This window comes from Mizuhopecten yessoensis, unplaced genomic scaffold, assembly GCF_002113885.1.
Source record: "Mizuhopecten yessoensis strain PY_sf001 unplaced genomic scaffold, ASM211388v2 scaffold6973, whole genome shotgun sequence".
Classification (NCBI taxonomy): Eukaryota; Metazoa; Mollusca; class Bivalvia; order Pectinida; family Pectinidae; genus Mizuhopecten; species Mizuhopecten yessoensis.
The window spans coordinates 210,723-230,347 of record NW_018406817.1 but is presented as its reverse complement, the minus strand read 5'-3'; positions in this window follow the sequence as shown (position 1 = coordinate 230,347).

Below are 19,625 nucleotides of genomic sequence, written 5' to 3'. Positions count from 1 at the left end.
GTACCACTTACAATGCCTTGGTCTCCCACTTGATGAACTACCAAAGGGCGCATGGTTCTGCAGTGATGCATGTGCCAAGAGGAAGAAAGGAAAACGTGGCAAGTTACCGAAAGAAACTGTCACGTTTGACCAGGAAGATCGTATTGAAGGATATTGTAAGGCAATGGTTTGGAGAGGTTTGAACCTTTTATGTAGGCGGGATGCTGTTAGAGAAGGGGATGGTGAGACCATGATTCGATACTGGAGGTTCGATCTCCCGTATTTCATGGAAAAGAAACATCCCAAATATGTCATTTTGGCACACCGGCTTTTATGTGCTACACATGGATGGTTGCCAGAGAAAGTGAGAGAGGAGCTTATTTGGAATCGAACTGTAAACTACAGTGGTGGTGTTGGTCGTAACCTTCCAATGGATCTGATGAACGAGTTGTTGAACAGGCTGTTTAAGGATCAACTTGAGAGTGCTAAAGGGAGGTACACCGATGAAACAATTCAAAGATGTGATCAGATAATCGGACCTCTAGGCGAGTCTCTCGACGAAATCTTTGACGAAAGAGTCATTGAAAATGAATTGTACCGCCACAGGAGACGCGCTAAAAATAGAGACTCCAATGTACAAAAGCTTGTGAACAGCTTGCTGTCAGAAGACTTATTCAAAACAATTTCTGGGCGTAAATTCAAAGCTTACGCTGGTTTTGAATTCAGTGAAAATCTTCATCTCGCTGGACAATACCAACACAAGCTAGACAAGCTTTCTGCTAATTTAGATCAAAGGAGAAACGTCACTTTAAATCAGTAATGCGCATGTGCCAACCAGTCACGTTGAGCTGACTATTTGTATAATTGACATTTTCAATTGGTATGAAATAACCAAGTGAAATAACGTTTTTCATATTTATCACGGAACTATAAAAACAAAGCATGTTTTTTATGTGGTATAAAATAACCAAGTGAACTAACTTTTTCATATTTATCACGGAACTATAAAAACAAGGCATGCTTTTATGTGGTATAAAATAACCAAGTGAACTAACTTTTTCATATTTATCTCGGAACTATAAAAACAAGGCATGTTGGTATGTGGTATATCAACTTCTCAGGAAGGCAATTCTCATTGATTGGAATAACTAATGAACTGCAGTGTGTCTGGAATTATGAAGAAATGTAACGTAAGTGTATAACTCATTTTAATTTTATTTTTTAACATGTTATTTTTTTCCAGTAGTTTTAATTTTATTTGCTTATCCTTTTTGCCACAACCCCAGACCACCCTTCTGCAATAATTACTATTATTGTCATAAATTACACAGGTAATAGCTAAAATGAAATTAGCAACTGTAAAAAAAATACGTTCCCATATGAAACAAAAAAATGATAAATGGTTTATTTGATCCACATATATAAATTGAATTGTGTAATGGAAGACGTAGCCACACGAACGCAACATTTTCATGATTAAATATAGATAGCAAAAATTCGTTGATTACAGTTAATCCACAAAACATTACTTCGCCAGCTGTCAGAAGTTGTATTCCGCTTGTAGAACATTGCATGTAATCCATTTTTGTATTAACCGGGAAATCACGTGATATTTCTACTTTCACTTCCGACATTGTTGTCTGCTACGCTTCGTAAGAGGAAAAACTTATTATTTATGTTTTTGACACGAAATTATTCTCATTTGATCATGGATTTATGTAAAGGAATATTTATTGGACCCTGTTGACCATTTAAATGTAAGTAAACACGTTATACTTTTTCTAAATCCGAACTTTGAAAATTTGATCGTCAGCATCGGGAAAATCAGCTATGGGCAGTTAGAGGTTACACGGCGCCTGTCAAAAGTTTTTCGCCGTGTTAAACCTCTAACATTGTTGGAGTAGGGATCATACAAGTCATTGTGCTTGAATCGGAGACCTACAATGTATTTAGTTCTCTGCTTAAATATGTCTTAGGCTTATACTAATCATCGATTCTTATCGCTTTCCCCGAAACGGGGGCTATTAATTTGGGTTTGTCCGTCTGTCTGTCTGTCTGTCTGTCTGTCACGCTTCGTTTCTGTGCAATAACTACAACAAATGTTAACTGATTTTCTGCAAACTTAATCACATGGTTAAATGCTTTAAGGGCTCGGCCAAGTTCGATGACCACTTTCAGCGAACCCCATTTGGCGGAGTTATGGCCCTTTGAATAACAAAAAAAAACCGTCATGATCTGCATCGTTTCGTTTCCGTGCAATAACTACAACAAATGTCAACTGATTTTCTTCAAACTTTGGCACATGGTTAAATGCCTTACGGGCTCGGCCAAGTTCGATGACCACTTACAGCGAATCCCATTTGGCGGAGTTATGGCCCCTTGAATAACAAAAAAAACGTCATTATCTGCCTAACTTCGTTTCCGTGCAGTAACTAAAACACATGTTAAGATATTATCTTTAAACTTTATCACAGGGTTAAAATGCAATTTTCTTCAAATCAAACTTTGTCTCAGGGTTAAATACCATATGGGCTCGGCCAAGTTCGATGACCACTTTCAGCGGACCCATTTGGCGGAGTTATGGCCCCTTGAATAACAAAAAACGTCATTTTCGGCCTAGCTTCGTTTCCGTGCAATAACTACAACAAATGTTAACTAATTTTCTGCAAACTTGGTCACATGGTTAAAATGCAATTTTCTTCAAATTCAACTTTGTCACAGGGTTAAATGCCTTAAGGGCATGGCCATGTTCGATGAACAATTTCAGCAGAACCCATTTAGCGGAGTTATGGCCCCTTGAATAATGAAAAACGTCATTATCTGCTGCGTTTCGTTTCCGTGCAATAACTACAACAAATTTTAACTGATTTTCTTCAAACTTGGTACCAGAGTTAAATGTCTTATGCGCTCGACCAAGTTCAATGACCAATTTCAGCCGACTCTATTTAGCGGAGTTATGGCCCCTTGAATAACGAAAAACGTAATTAACTTCCGTTTCTGCTCAATAACTCTCGCAAATAGTATCCGATCGTCTTCAAACATAGTAACAGAGTTAAATTAAGGGCTCGACCAAGTTTGACAACCACTTTAATCGGACTCAATTTGGCAGAGTCATTATCTCCAGTTCCCGCTTAATAACTCTATCAAATATTAGATAAGGTTGTTTTTTCTTCGAAGTTTAAGCTATACATTATGTCTCAACAGCACGATACTCATATGTTTAAACCTAACCTCAATAATGTTAACCTACAATATGTCCTGGAAGCGGGGGATATAAATTCCACGAATTCGCTTATTGATTTTTGCTTTGCATTTTTTCATATGGCCAAATTTTTACGTGTTTACATTGTTTACATCAGGAGTGATCCTAAAGAGTTGGACCTTCCTCCACCTCAGGAGTCATCTGCTGATAACCCGTTAAGAACTATGCCAGAGATGTTTCATAAATTGTCGACAACATGGGCCCAAGGTGAAGAATTGCGGAAGGCACAGAAGCATATGTTTGAATTTTTAGTTGCGACTGATGGTTTGCCCAAGACTTGACTCAAGCATGATAGAAGGTGCTAGTGGTGGTTCTGCGCGAGACAACATTGTTGATGAGCCTATATCTACTTCTACGCTTGACACTCGTTTCTACAAGCTTCCTTCATTTTCTGGAGAACGTGGTAAAGGCGACTCTTCCTTTGAGTTATGACAGTTTGAGGTTCAGTGCCTGATCGATGCGGGGAGGAATAAGGATGTGATCGATCAGTCCATTAGACGGTCATTTAAGGGTAATGCTGCCGAGACGGTTATGCGGATGTGTTATCGGGCTACGCCAACTCAGATCGTTGCGAAGCTGCGGAGTTTGTATGGTGTTTTTTATTCGGTCCACCAGTTACCAGAAGAGTTTGTCGACTTGAATGGTTATTGACTCGTGCAGACTCGTCTTTGTCGCAGGGGGAGAGGGATAGGAACAAGTTTTGGTCAGGACTCCGCCAGGATTTGAGGGAGATTTTCGGGCACATAGCTGATGCTATTGGCAACTATGAAAAACTGTGCATTGCAATTAGATCTATAGAAAGGGCTATATCATCTTTAGGCACTAAGACGAAGCCAGCGACAGCAAAAGTAGTTAACACGACACCAGATACAGATGATAGAGATGATTTGAAGTCTATGGTCAACTAGCTTACTACTGCCAACGAGTTTGGAGATGAATCGAAGTTTGAGAAGTCACATCAGTCTAGTGGAAATAGAAGTCAGGGTTAGCGGACATGGTTTTCGTAGCCGAAGGAACGGTAGGTTTAATGGGAACCAACGAGATCGGCCAGACATTATCTGCTGGAGATGTCACCAACCTGGACATGTGAAGGCAAGGTGTGAGATGGTGTTACCGGTTAATTTAAACGTCAAGCCACCTGCTCTGAGGTACCGACGGTATGTGCTGATGGAACAGGTCACGATCACGAGATACCAGCTACAATGAAGACTGCGAGGACAAGTGAACTTAGAGGGAGTTCTAATGAAGTCACCGTCAGTATTGAGCGCATGAAGTCGTATGCACTATTAGACACAGGCGCGACCGTGTCGACAATCAGCGCGACTTATCTACATAATTTCTTACCCCACTTACCTGTTCGGCACTTTGACAAGTTTGTCAAGGTTGAGTGTGCTGATTGAGAACAGTTGCCTTACAGCGGTTACATAGAAGCCCTGATCAAGTTTGATGGCCTAGACGAGACAAGAGAGGTAACTTGTCTGTTACTGGTAGTTCCCGAGAGTTTGTACAACTCGAAGGTCACTTTATCAGTTGGAACCAACATACTTACCGTGTTGATGGATGACTTCCTACAAGAGTACGGTGCTAGATATGCACATCATGGTAACTTAGCTACACCATGGTTTTTAGCTTACAGATGTTTGTCACTTAGGAACCGTGACATGGTTAGGTACCAGAACGCCATTGCCCTGGTCATGATCATCAGTAAGTCCAGGTACATTTTGAAACCAAATTCGACTCTGACGATTAAAGAAGCCTTAAATTGGAAGTTATTGTATCCACCTACGTGTGCTATGGTTCAACCATCATCCAGATCTACATTACCAAGTAAGATTGAAGTCAGCCCGTCCTTGGTTTCATGTGACTTCGGGTCCGGTGACTTTGTTGATGTATTACTATCCAACATCACGACTCAGACTTACGTCATTCAGCCTGGTGCCGCCCTTTGTGAAATACAGCCAGTAACTGTTGAGGAGATGCCAGACAGCAGTCAGAATACTCGACCTGCATTCATGGAGAAGATCAATCACTCTGAATCGGTGGTCACTGGATATGACCTTGGATGTACCAATTTAGTGGAACATCGTATTGAGTTATCAGATATCAGACCGTTTAAACAACGCCACCGCAAGATACCCCTATCGATGTATGAGGAGGTTAAGACCTAGTCATAGACCTTTTGCGAGTAATATCATACTAGTTAGGAAGAAGGATAGACGTATTGACTTCAGAAGATTGAACACTGTTACTGTTCACGACTCGTACGCAATTCCTAGGATTGACGACATTTTGGATTGTTTGTCTAGGTCCAAGTATTTTACAAAACTTGACCTCAAGTCCGGATACCACCAGATTGCCATCGAGGAAGAGCACAAGGAGATAACTACTTTTACGATCTGGGAGGTCAATCGCATGCCATTTGGTTTGACCAATGCCCCAGCGACTTTCGAAATGCTCATGGAACAGGCCATGGGAGATTATAACCTTACAATCTGTCTAGTTTACATTGACGACCGGATTACCTTCGCACAGACCTATGACGAGCGTTTGGATCTACTCCAGAAAGTATTTCAGCGGTTGAGGGAGAGTCATTTGAAGCTGTCACCCAAGAAGTACGATTTCTTCCCAGATCAAGTCACTTATGTGGGACATGTGGTATCGTCGCGGGGAATTGAGGCGGACCTCTACAAGATTGAGAAGGTGCGAGATTGGCCTGTACCAACCAATGCTGATCAACTCCGACAGTTTCTTGGTTTGGCGGATACTATCGGCAGTTTGTCCAGAACTTCAGTAGGATTCCGAGGCCGCTCTACGAATTACTTCCACCAACTCGTACTAAGAAGACCAAGAGAGCACAGCCAGCTACCACGCCTCCTTTTATGTGGCATGAGGAACATACCCACGCTTTTCAGAGGTCTTGGCTTATCCGGATTATTCGTTGCCATTTGAGCTTCATGTTGATGCTTCTTGTCATGGATTGGGGCCCGTGCTTTACCAGCAGCAGGATGGTCAGTAACGACCTGTTTACTACGCTAGTCGAGGGATCAGCAAGTTTGAACGGAATTGTCCTACCCATAAACTGGAGTTTTAAGGACTCAAGTGGGCCATAACAGAGAAGTTCCACGACTATTTGTATGGGAGGACCTTCACTATTTATACTGACAATAATCCGCTGACGTACATTCTCACTAGGGCCAAGTTGGATGCGACAGTACATCGTTAGCTTTAGCATTGTCAGCTCACACTTTTAACATCGGCAAGCATAAGATAGATGCAGATGCATTGTCAAGACTACACACGCCGGCTACCAGTGAAGCTTTTGAATGCCTTTGAGGGCACACGGAGCATGTTTCCTTCGACAGTGTTCAAGATGTGTGCCAGTTAACTACCGAAGTGGGTGATTATCTGGTGGAAAGCGTGTGCATGTCTGCTGATGCTGTTGATGCATTCGAGGATGATGTACAGGACGTCCGGAACATGACTCCGCAGACTTGGAGACAACTCCAGGCACAGGACCCTGTTATTGACTGCTGTTTGTTGCCATATATTCGTCGTAACCATAAACCCACAAGGAGGGAAGGACCATCTAATCCCGACAATGCGACTATGACAAGAGTTTTGGATTCGCTGAAGCTCAAGCGGGGTGCTGTACAGATGTATGCAGCAAGGGGATTCCATCAGCAGTCAGCTGGTTCTCCCGTCTTCAATGGAAGTTGCTAGACATACTTTTTGCATATTTTGAAGTCATAAGTGAAATCTGTATATCTGAAACTCTGTTTGTTGTTCGCTACGACCTTTAGGTATTTTTATGAATTTTATATGCATTGAAATCAGTATTTTTTCATTCATATGATGAACTTTTGCTGAAGATAGATACACTCCTCTTCTGAGAGCAGGAGAGGAGCGTATACACATTTTGTGCATTTTTACGTTAAAGGGCCGGTTTCCAAAACGGCTCCCTTCTCTGATTCAAATTTCCTGTTGGTGGTGAATTGTCCATGCCGTTGTGGTCAAAAATCTATAAAGTATAAAGATTTAGGTCACTTGGTTTGTTTTTTATGGCTCCTCAAAGTTGTACCTTTCAGAAGCTGTCTAAGTGTTGATAAAATGTGCATGTTATGTAAAATATTAATGAAAATCTAATCAAATGATGGTCACCGTAAAGAATACATTCATGGCATGATTGTGACAAAAAATAATGTTTCCATCGCGCCATTTGGCTGTTTTATGGAAGAAACAATCTCAAAAATGCCATTTTCGATGATAACATTTTAGACACAAAAACTGTGTTTTTTAGAGAATACACCCTTTTATGGGCGTTGGATGCAAACCAATTTTTATCCTATTAAACAGTACGTAATATGCTATTGATGAGAGGAAAAATCATCAAAATGTAAGTGGTGGAACATTTTCAAATGTTGGGTTGAATTAGCCTATGGTTGAATTGCCGATTTTCGACTTTCTTTAGATAATTAACAAAAAAACGAGAGTATTTGCTCGGTATGTTGAGAATATGTACACAGATATGAAAAAAAGTGAGAGAAACACTTTTTCATAAAAAAAATCCAAGATGGCTACTTCACAAGTCCCCGTGGTTGAAGACATTGGCTGACAAATAGACAGAACAACAAACAAAACGTGTTCCTTATGATTTTGGTTGGTTTTCGCATTTACGGGAGTGTTCATAGCTACGGGCGATTGTATAATACCTATATTTATAAGTTTGGTTAGTCACATGGTAACGGGGATCTTTCATATCGAGCCCCAAACATACTTTCGACATATGCACTCCGTTGCCGCATGGAAAACTATTTCAAGTTTTGTCGGAATTTCTTTACCTGTGGTTGTAATGGTCGAGGGTTTTCCAGCGTCCTGTAATACCCAAGGTAGTACAAGATACTGGAGATGTGCGCACACATTCCCATCGTTCTCTCTCCAACTGGGCACTGGCAGTAGTAGTCCTTTATTGGGGCCTCAACATCGGGTGAAACGGTGAACCGTATCCAAACGTTATATTTCGTTTGGCTTTTGTGTCGAGAATGTATTTGACATCGGAGAAGGTCTGGGGAGTGCTGGTAAAGCCACACCTCATAGTCTCCGTCATCACTTAAATGTTCGGCGATGTAACCAGGAGCCAGAGATATCTGATACGTTCCACACGTAATGGTTCTCAAGTAATCAAGATCGAGACGGGGAAACAGTACGGAAGATGCATCCATCTTGACAAACTCGGACCTTGCCCGTCTAGATAGATCCGGATCTGTCTTGACTCTCTGAGCTAAACCATTCGGTGTTGTCAAACGGTCCTTCATACGTTCAGCCATTAGCCTATCTTTGGCATCTCTCTCTGGAGATCTCTGGTAGATCGGTCCTCTAATACCATTCAGACAGGCTGTGACGGTTCGAAGCAAAGCCTCGATGACATTGATAAAGCTGTTAGACACCAATTGCGTTCGGAAGAACGTCCAGTGTTTCAGACGACCATGATAGGATTCCACAATCCACCTCGATTTGGTGATAGTTCTGTCAAGATTTGCTTGGACGTCAGAATGTTGACTTTGACCGGGTTTCAGGTATGACGGCATGCTAGCATTGAGGCCAGAGGCTTCGAGAACTGGTAGGACATCTCTAAAACCTCGGTCAACGACAACGTTGTCGTCTGGTTGTAGCCAAGTAACTAGCTTGTCCATGACTTTTTTTGTAATTGTAGCATCATTTTCGCTGCCAGTGAATGGTCCTACTGTGTCCAGAATGTAGCCATCTGGTAAGGCGATGCTCATGAATTTGAGATAGTTTCTCTTCTTCTGGCCACAGTAGGACATTCTCTGGAGCTTGTGGTCGGAGCTTTTCTGGATATAAATATAGGTGCCATCTAATATGGCAGTGGCTTTATCTCCAAAAAATGCTTCTGAAAAGACAGTATTGTGCCCGAGCAACTGTTCTCTTGTCAAGTGATCCGGACCTAGAAATTGTGGGACTATCGATGTGTCTAATGCCTGTACTATGGAGTGGAAAGTTTTGGACACACTTGACTTGGAAATTCCAAAAAGAGAAGAACACTGACTCCAGGAAATGTCGGTTTTCAGTTTTACCCAGAACAGTAATAGAGCATCGTGTGTAGTCTTGGTATATATACCAGATGAAAGATATGGGGAACAGTGCGAGTGGATTTCGAGGAACTGATCTTTGGACCAACCTGTCCAGGCCATGCATGCCGAGTCATCAAGAGAAGAAAAGCTTATTGTAAACGCAGACTGGTTCTGTGAAAGGACGTGCGACACCTCTAGGAGGTCATTAATGATTTCGGACGATTTTGATGGTAACTGAGATTCCAAGGAACCTCTACCATCAAGGACAACCTCTGTAGACGGATCTAAGTCGTTACCAATAAGGTGAATGGAGCAGACGCGGGATGAGGTGGGACACCACAGTTTGTGTGAATAGATCAGGTGATGTCTTGCACGTTTTGGTAAGACTGATGATTTTGTTCCATTTCTTGCAAAGGTAACAAGACAGAGACAGCATTTTTTGTGTGAAGATGATCCATTCAAAAGATCATGAAGGGTCAGCAACGGCAGGATATGGGACGGGGAGTCGTCTTCTTCCTCTATTTCCTGGTTCTGCTCGGGTTCAGGTTCAGGCTGATTTTTGTTCCGAAGATACTTCATGTAGCACTTCTGGCAAATAAGTGCTTGTTCCTTTGCTGACATCAATCCTTGTTGCACCAGCGTATCTAGGAGCCATTTATATTGTGGACTATTTACATTGCGTGCACTTCTGTTCTTATTGCCACTACGTTTCTTGAAGTATACTTGACACCCTTCTCCAACACATTTACCCTCCATCTTGAAACAATAACGATTGGTTTATGAAGCGTCGATAAAGTAACAAAATAGCAAGCCACCGATGATTGCTGTAAACAGCTAATACTTAGTAGTTTGGTACAATTATGCGAAAATGTGTGATAAATAACGAACAACTAATTACACAAAATAACAAGACAATATAATAAATCACATTCAATACCTCCAAGAAGCGCAGAATTGATTGATTACTTAGAACAAAATAAAGTATTTCATATGGATAATCTATCTATTCGATGTGGCGTGGTCGGCAGGCACAAAGAAAGTGAGACAAGTCAGGGTCCCAACCCTGACAGAGCCACAACGCTTTGGAGATGGGACAATAAAACAAGGAAAGTGAGACAAGAATAGCTAGCGTCGAGTCAATGATTCCGTAAACGTATAGACAAAGACAAGAAGATACGGATAAATGTACAAGGCCACACGATCAGAAAATTCAGAAGAGGACAACTTGAGATAGAACAGTATTCATGTATCAGGGTGTCCTCAGTGTAAATCTTTATATCGATACTGTTTATTTAGTCGTTACACATCATAAAACTGTCATGAAAATATCCGCTCTGATATTCAATATAAAAGTTTGTATATAATAAGCTATATAATAGGGTTTCAGACAAGGTTGTTACTCATTTCCCCTTTTCTTTCAATTTACAACCACATTCAGGCGGCGATATGAGAACGTTCCACCACATGGAATTAGCTGATTTTTGGTACACATATGAAACAAGTAAAGCTCTATCCGATTTTCTGATGGAAATTTGCATCCAAAACTATATAACGGGAGAAAATTGCAATTTTATGGCATTTTTCTTCATAATTGTGTCTCTGCAAGTGCATTTTCATCCGAGAATATTTTTTTTTTTGTTTTATGAATAAACACGATGTTTTGGAAATATTTATCAAAAGAAATTTATACTATGTTGCGAATTACAATTTCGAGATAACCTTCTTTTATTTACGAACTTATGTCTTTGATGCTGAAATTGACAACTTTATAAAAATACATTTTCACTGAAATTATGAAATCTGGGTGTCGGAAAGGTGTAAAATTATTCTTCGGAAAAGAAAAAAACAGTAGTTGAGGTAGATAAGAAATTATACGGGGGCAGGCTCCTATGGAGAATTAACATTACTGGAAACAGGCCCTTTTCATTATATGTCATTATTTTTTTGTGACATGGTGGCTATATAGATTTATGACTACAATCATTGTGTTTTTTATGAGGATTATCTTTTTGTATTGTACATTGTTTTAGTAACGTTACTGTAAAGATGTGGACATCTTTCATGTAAGGAGGGGATAATGTAGCAGTGTCATTATTTAATGACAGTAATATCTTTTACTTGTAAAGCTGGTTATTTTTTAACTTGATTCTGCATTAAGAGCATAGTATTAATTAAGTGCTATGCTTTTACTATACGGTGTATCTATATACATGTACACTTTGTTTTGTATCATATGACACCTGTGCAAACCTGTTTGTCAAGGGTCATGGGTCAATCTATTTTTGTGTAATATATATGACCATAGGTCAGTGCGCACACGCGCTTTTGGGGGCATTGTCATTCACGTACAAGTTTATGGCCGTATCGGACGTGTTAGGTAATTGTGCAGACTTACTGCTTATCAGTGAGATGGGAATTCTAAATTGTGAGTACTTTATAAAGATCTTAGTGATTGTAAATTATTTATATCACATGTGATACCATTTTGATATAGTTCTGATGTACATTATGTAGTTTATAAATTAATTGAAACTGTCCAATTCAATTAATACGGTTATTTGAAATTTGACTTCCCCGCCATTTTGTGCTATTCGTTATTTTTATCCACAATGATTTTGGTTAACTTGATTAACGTCCGATACTGGTACATCTTTTGTAATTGTCATTATTTTATTATTTGTAGCATTGTATGCGCAAGATTAGCTACTTGGTCACGTACTCACGTACGGGTTGTCTCCGTGGAGTTAGACCCTCTTCGTCTATGAAGAGGTAGGTTTCGATGTGATTCCGCTTTGTACAAGTAGTTGTATTGTTGTTAAACTATTATTGATGTAAATGTATAATTTTAACTATGATACTTGTCAAATACTGTGAACCGCATTGGTTGTATGATAAGCGTTAAGCTCGACTATTTAATTGGAGTAGTGATAACGTCTGAGTTATTCAGCATAACTTTTTGGTAGTATTTATATAGTGAAGCGTAAAGTCAGTAGCATGCGACAGGTGCGTTAGTCTATTGCGTTATTGTATATGGACGATTCCATTATAATGTATACGCTACCGTTGGTATTTAGATACGGAATATTTAACTAAACACAATCTTCTTTAAACACAAACTTATGATACTTAAGTATCCGAACGTTTATAAATACAATTTAAAAAAAAAGTGATTGAATTAAATACTTGAGCTATTAAATTTGTTCAAATGTAACGATAAACAAGCAAGTCGCAGGACTGGATTAATTAAACATCATTTGTCTATTGTTTGCAGTCGTCTGTCGACCAGATGGCGAATGATTATGATAAATCCAAATATACCCAGGTTTAATACACATATTAGGACATCTCCACACAGGGTCGGAAATCATAAATGTTTGCAGCTTTTTGTGAAATGAAGACAAAGAGGAATCATATGACAAAAATAAGTGCGCACCCCCCCCCCCCCCCCCCCCCCCAGCTGAATTTGAATAATTTTATTATCCAGGCCATCTTGCTTATCATGGACGAAAGGACACTGAAGTAGACTTTCATTACAGTTTACCTGGTAGAATAGATATAATCAACATATATTTGTACAGTATGTTTGAATATACAACTCAGGTTTAGAAAATGTTGTCAAAATAATCAATACAGGTTGAAGGGGCCTTCGCTGAATACTTTTTCCACCATTTTATCATCCTTGTTATATATTCCGCCACAATACACACACTTAACGTTGAATCGTTTGCACTCCGTCCGTCCTTCCGTCACCCGGAGTAACCAGATTTAGTGACAAGGATATTTTGAGATGTCTGAGTGCACGACGTAGGCCACTAGGACCTCATTATGACCTATGCTTCCTGACATAAGTGTGCTATTTCTTAAATATAGAAATCATTACCAGTGGGGGTTCGTTTAATCAAATTTCTGTTGGAGCTTTTTACTATTTTCAGAATCAAATAATACAAAACTCGATCAGAAAAAAATACTCAAACAAATCTCTTTCAACCAGATATGTTATTACTCTCACGAATCTCCGCGGGGTATGTTTATGTCACGCTCATATCCTACTTTCATTTTCTAATAAAAAAGGGAAGAAAATCCTTTTTTTTTCGTGTACCAACTTCACCTTTGACAAAACATTAAATCATTAGACTTTGTTTCTATTTGCAAAATATATAATAGGTACATGCGTGCAGAGGTATTTAAATCCATGTTCAAAGGAAATAAATCGGTATGTTTCTTCATTTTCCTGAAAATGTGTCGTTTTTTTGCAGAATTTATGACGTCATCATGCCCGAGATTTTAGGGGGAAATCAAATATGTTTAAAATTGGTATATTTTAGGTCCCCTGAGCCAAAGGCACCAGTGACCCATTCCGTGTGTTGTGCTTCCTCCGTAAACTTTTTAAACGTTTTACTTCTTTTAAATAACCAGCGGTGGATTGTTTTCAAACTTGGTGAAAATCAATCTTGAAGGAAGAGGGTATCAAATTGTAAAACTGGGATTCCTGCCCCAACCCCAGAGGCAAGGGCGGGGATCCAAAGGGAAAATTTACCAATTTGTCAAAAAATCTGCCTGTTTAGACTCCAAAAATTAAGCTACCTATAACATATTTCAAGTGACCGTTGAAGCACTTGTGTCTCTTGTATTTAACGTTGTCTATTTATCATCACCCAATTTTCACATATATGAAAAACAGACAATTGATTGAAATGAAACTGACTGTAATTGGTTTGCCATTGTCTTCTTTTATCAACACGTGTCTTTGTTCACCCACAAGTAGGAGAAACGAGAACACCCCGTCAATGGTTACAGAAAAAAAACCCATTATATTTCAATGTAATCAAAATGAACCAACTGAGAATAGTGAATGAGTATCAAATGTATCAATCATATTACGGTAAATACCTGAGGTATTTATATTCAAATTGTGTGTGGGCAAAATTAGTAATAGAAAGCACTTCCTGAAGTGTCCATAGCTGTTGATAGGGCGGTATTTCTTTTTGCCAACAAAAAAAGGTTCCAGTTACGTGTTAATTCAATATTCACAGGGAAACTCAGAATAATGTCTATGCTGCAGAAAATTAACGTACGGCACAGGGGTTTAAGAAGAATTATCGGTGCACCGCTGTGTAATGATTAGGACACAGTTCAGCGCGCGCTGTACGACTGCAATCCATTGCTTTTGTCAAGGCAGTTATTGCAGGCTTAAGGCGATAGTTGGTGCTTTTATTGGTGTTAAATCGATTGACTGTTGGGTCAGAGTAATATAAGTGCACGTGGGGCACAAACGTAACAGTCTACGTTGGCCCAGTAAGACTGTCATATCTCTTTGTAAAAAACACTACATCCAACTAATTTACGTGTTTACTATTTCGAATCTTTGTGCACGCCGTCTTTATTAACCTTTTAAGCTCCCCTGCCTAAAACGCAAATGATCTTATGCCGTGACGTGGCGTCCGTCATCCGTCGTCCGTCCATTAATTTTTCCTTTAAAACGATAGTTGTCCTGAACGACTTGGTGGATTTAAACTAAATTTGGCCTGGAGTATCCATAGCTAAAGGGGATTACATTTTGTATAAACGGATGCTGCGGCCCCCTTGGGGCAGAGGGGCGGGGCCGTATAGGGGGAATTGAGGTTAAATTAAAGTTTTTCTCCTTCTGCACAAATAGCGGGATTTGAACCAAATTTTGTCTAGAACATCCTTGGACATTTGATATTCAATATTGTAAAAATGAAGGATGTGGCTCCCCTTCGGGGAGAGTGGTGGGCCCATTAGAGAGAACATTCCTTCCCCTTCTGTATGAATCGAGGGATTTGAACTAAATTTGGTGTAGATTATCCTTAGGCTTAAGAGACTCAATTTTGTATAAATGGGAAGTACGACCCCATTTGGGCTGAGGGGCGGGGTGATTTAGGTCTTTTAAATATTATTTTTTTATCAAGTATGATTGGATTGATTTGAACCAAATTTAGTCTAGAACATCTTTAGACAAGGGGAACAACGTGATTGATATCAACCATATTTTGTATGAAATAATTCTTTGCTGGTTTAGGATTTAAAATTGTACCAGTTGAAGGGCTGACCCCTGGGTCTGAGAAGCCAGGTCAACACGAGTTTTTAACTTTGAAATTATCGAGATCCCCACCCTATATCCATGAAAACAATTGCTGAGCATCAAGAGAGAAACACAATTATGATATTAGTATTGACTATAATGGGACCCTAGGGACCTAATATCTGGGCCATAACTTTAAAATGGTTGAGATCCAGAACCCATAGCCATATGCATATATACCATTGCAGGGCACAGTGATCCAGGTAAGCGATAAAGCCATTTGGGCCTCTTGTTTCGTACTGAAGCCTGAATAAATACATCAGGTATGTTTTATATCGAAAGAAGATATCACCTTTGAAACACCATGTTGACGTGCCGATTTTCAGCCTTTGGTCTAGTTGCCTACGCTATCGCGATTACTTCATTGTCTTACATGTGACTTCTTTAAAAAATAAGAGTCAAGAACTGTTATTTAGCGTTAAGGTTATACAGTGTTTAGAACAGCAAACTATTCAGAACGTCCTCGACGGTGGTCTCTATTAAGTGCCTTTCCTCGACGACACATATGTCGAGTTACACAATGTTTAAACGTATTTGATGTGATTCTGTTTTATTTCAGAGGGTTTGTTTTTAGAACCATAATAAATTTGTACTTTTCCAGCGAAACGTATTATATACATTTTAAACATGCATTTGAAATTTGTGATCTAATATATTTTTTCCTTATTAAACATTCATTGCAGTTTATTTGATCTCTAGAATAAAAATTGTGCATTACTGAGGGTACTTTTCATTGGAATTTTAGCCCACCATCATCAGATGGTAGTCTGTTCAAATCACTCTACGTCCATGGTCCGTTGTCCGTCCGTCCGCCCGTCACTCCGTCATTCCGTCCGTCTTTAATTTATTCAGAAAGTACAGGAGGAATCCTCCTCAAATTCCACATGCAGCTTCCCCAAGGTCCCTTGTTATGCATATTGAGGTTGAACCAAACTAGCCGATTAGCGCCATCTTGAATATGTTTGAGTAAAAGTTTGTTAACGCTATTTATCAGAAATTACTTAACGGATCTTTCTCATATTTCACACTTAGGTTCCCCATGGTTCGGAAGAATTCAACAGATCTTTCTAATTTTGCAATGATTGGTTCTATTTCTTTTATGTTAAGCACTGTACTTGTAAATATTTAAAACAACAAACTCACATTGAGGATTGTCTTTTACACACAGCAGTATGAAGTTCAGATCAAAAGTTACCTCAAGGTGCATTTGCTGTATAAATGACTCGATCAAACAGATGGGTGAAAGGATGAGAAAATAGGAGAAAAAATCAAGCTAACATAGAACTTGTGAAATTGTTACGATGGTGGGCGCCAAGATCCCTTTCGTATTTCTTATTATCTTTGTATACTACTAGACTTTAAGACAACATGATGAATTGTAAAGAGTTCTTAACTTACTATATCAGACTGTTTGAAGATTCGTTAGTAGATTTGTATATGTATACCCAAGCTTGAGTACATAGAGGCATGTTATAGACATATGTACGTGAGGGGAATATTTTTTTAAGAATGACCATTTTAATGAGTTTTGCTGAAAAACCTTTTTATGTTTATGCTTAAATCTCTTGACTGAACATTTTTAAGTGTGGGGTCTGTTCACAATGTATGTCAGTCTGTCAGTGAACCTTGTAAGGTCCAAAGTTGTAATTAGGGCGAGCCCGTTAAAACAATATATAGTCTGATCACTGGATACAGAGAAATACTAACAATTATGTTGTAAATTTGTCTGAATTGGGTGTGAAATTCAGTTGATGGAATGTATTGGCCTACTATTTATCTAGTCATTTATCAGTCATACAGGTATCCCATTGTAAGTTAAATAATACAAGTAATATGACTAAATCTCTGCCTTCCCTTCAAAGGTTTTCTACCAACTTGCCTAGCGTCACTATACTTACTGACCATTGGTCAATTAGTCATTTGACTACTAACGAATATTCCAACCTCATTACTTTATTGCACACGTTACCTTATTGACCCTTTCTTTGACACTAATAGCTGTCACCCCCCTATAACATGTATAATGATTATGCTCCAATCAATTACAAACAAACTGTATACACAGACTGTACGCTAATAACATATTCTATTCTAACTAATAAGTCACTACATGTCTTGCTACCCTCTCCCTACATTGTACCTAATAACATACACAACACAGCATCTCACCAAATGAAGCTGTTTTGAGCATACAGGTGAAGGTTGTTTTGTATAAACTTGAATTTAATAATTGATTTCATATTATTTATTTTTTGGCCTGATCTGAAAAAATAATGTCAGACAGATGACTATCTTGTTACAGATAAAGTTTGTTATTGTTTCTTTCTCAAAAAGAACTAAAGATATATTTTTCAAATGTAATATGTAGGTTCTCCTTGGTCCTAAGTTATGCATGGTTAAGTTTAAGACTGATCAGAAGAACAGAAGGGCTGTCATGCAGACTGACCAAACAGATTAGAGAAAATAGGAGAAAAGATTGAACTGACATAAAACTAATGAAAATGGTACGAAAGTGGGCGCCAATTCCTATGGGATCTTGTGTTTTTGTTTAATTTCCAGATTTAACTTCCTTAAAAAGCATTTTGATACATAATAACATTTTGTATTTTAAATCTTTTCAATCAAATTATATCTTTTACAATCCAAGAAATTAGATCAACACTTATTTTCCTCTCATGAGATTTGCTAGTTAATATATTTCTTTTCAGGTTACACTTTAAAAACATAAATAATAATAAATAGCACTTGAACAAAGTTAACCAAATACTCCTATGACTATTGTCAAAAAACACGTTTAACAATATTGCATTTAAAACACCATTAAATATTGAATGTTAGGACTTGATAGGACCCACCGGCCGGGGTCAATAGGGCCAAGAAAGTACATGTATGTCTACTTTTAATTAAGTGTTTTTGAAACCGAAAACAAAATACATAAACACATAATCGTTTGCCTTTATTTGAGTAATGGTGACGTTATTGTATGTGTGCCAGCCCTTCCTCTTGGCCTTAATTTCGTATCTTAGTTGTACACTGTAATAACTTACCCTCACCTCACTAAATAGTTCGTAGGAATAGATATTTACCATATACATTGTATGTATCTATTGGAAAGTATTGTTCAAGAAATTCAACTCCAAATTCGAATTGTTTATCACTTGACAAATTGTGTCAATTTTTCCAGCTTCATCATCATTCTTGACTCTTCAGTTTCCCGATATGTTAGAATGTCTTTGTCGATGTTTGCACACATATAGCATCAACGGTGAGGTCAGTGTAATTCTGCCTTCTGCCTAAGGTAACCGAGGGGTTTATTGTTTTATTTTTAACATTAGTTATATCCTATCATATTTCTATTTTGTGTATATGTAATGTAAGTGTTCGGTGTTTTTCTGTGTATTTTTCGATGTCTTGATAAAGACGTGGATTGCTCCGAAAAATGACAAATTTATATTGTCTACATTGTTGTAAAAGTTTGTTGGTCCATTAAACAATGTTTTTAATGTATTGTAGACGGTCCTGGTACTGTTACGCTGTCCCCAGCGGACACTACCTACACCAGGACTGAGGGAGACACGTTACCGGACATAACCTGTACAGCTGACTGTAGACCAGGCTGTACCTTTGTCTGGAGAAAACCTGACAACACCAACTTTACTGCCTCAGCTGTGTTGTCACTGGGACAACTTGACAGATCAGAACACGGGACGTACAGGTGTACGGCTAGGAATGTTGTCGGGGAGTTAACTACAACTGTAATTGTTTCTGTGATGTGTAAGTGATATCAGCATTCATCACTGTTAGGAAGCCTGTTTTAGTCAGAGAAAATGTAAGAGATATGCTATTCAAGGTAGGCTTCTTTTTTTTGATGTTATGGGATTAACTTAAATTGATATCTGAGGAATTGAATACACAAAACAACTGCATTGTAAAGACAATTTAAAAGCGTTATTCACGTTATTTTGAAGGTTTTAACGTTGATAATGAATACGTTTTTAATCTGTATATAACCTGAAATTCTAATTTCAGTATAACATTATACTTTTTCCATAATAGAACTGAGCGTCAAATAATCGTTAACAATGTTTCCAGCATAGGTATTTCGAAATAACTTTGAAATATCTTAAACGCTTTAATAATTTTAAACTAACCTTGAATTTAAGTGAAAGTAATAAACATTATTGTATCATAA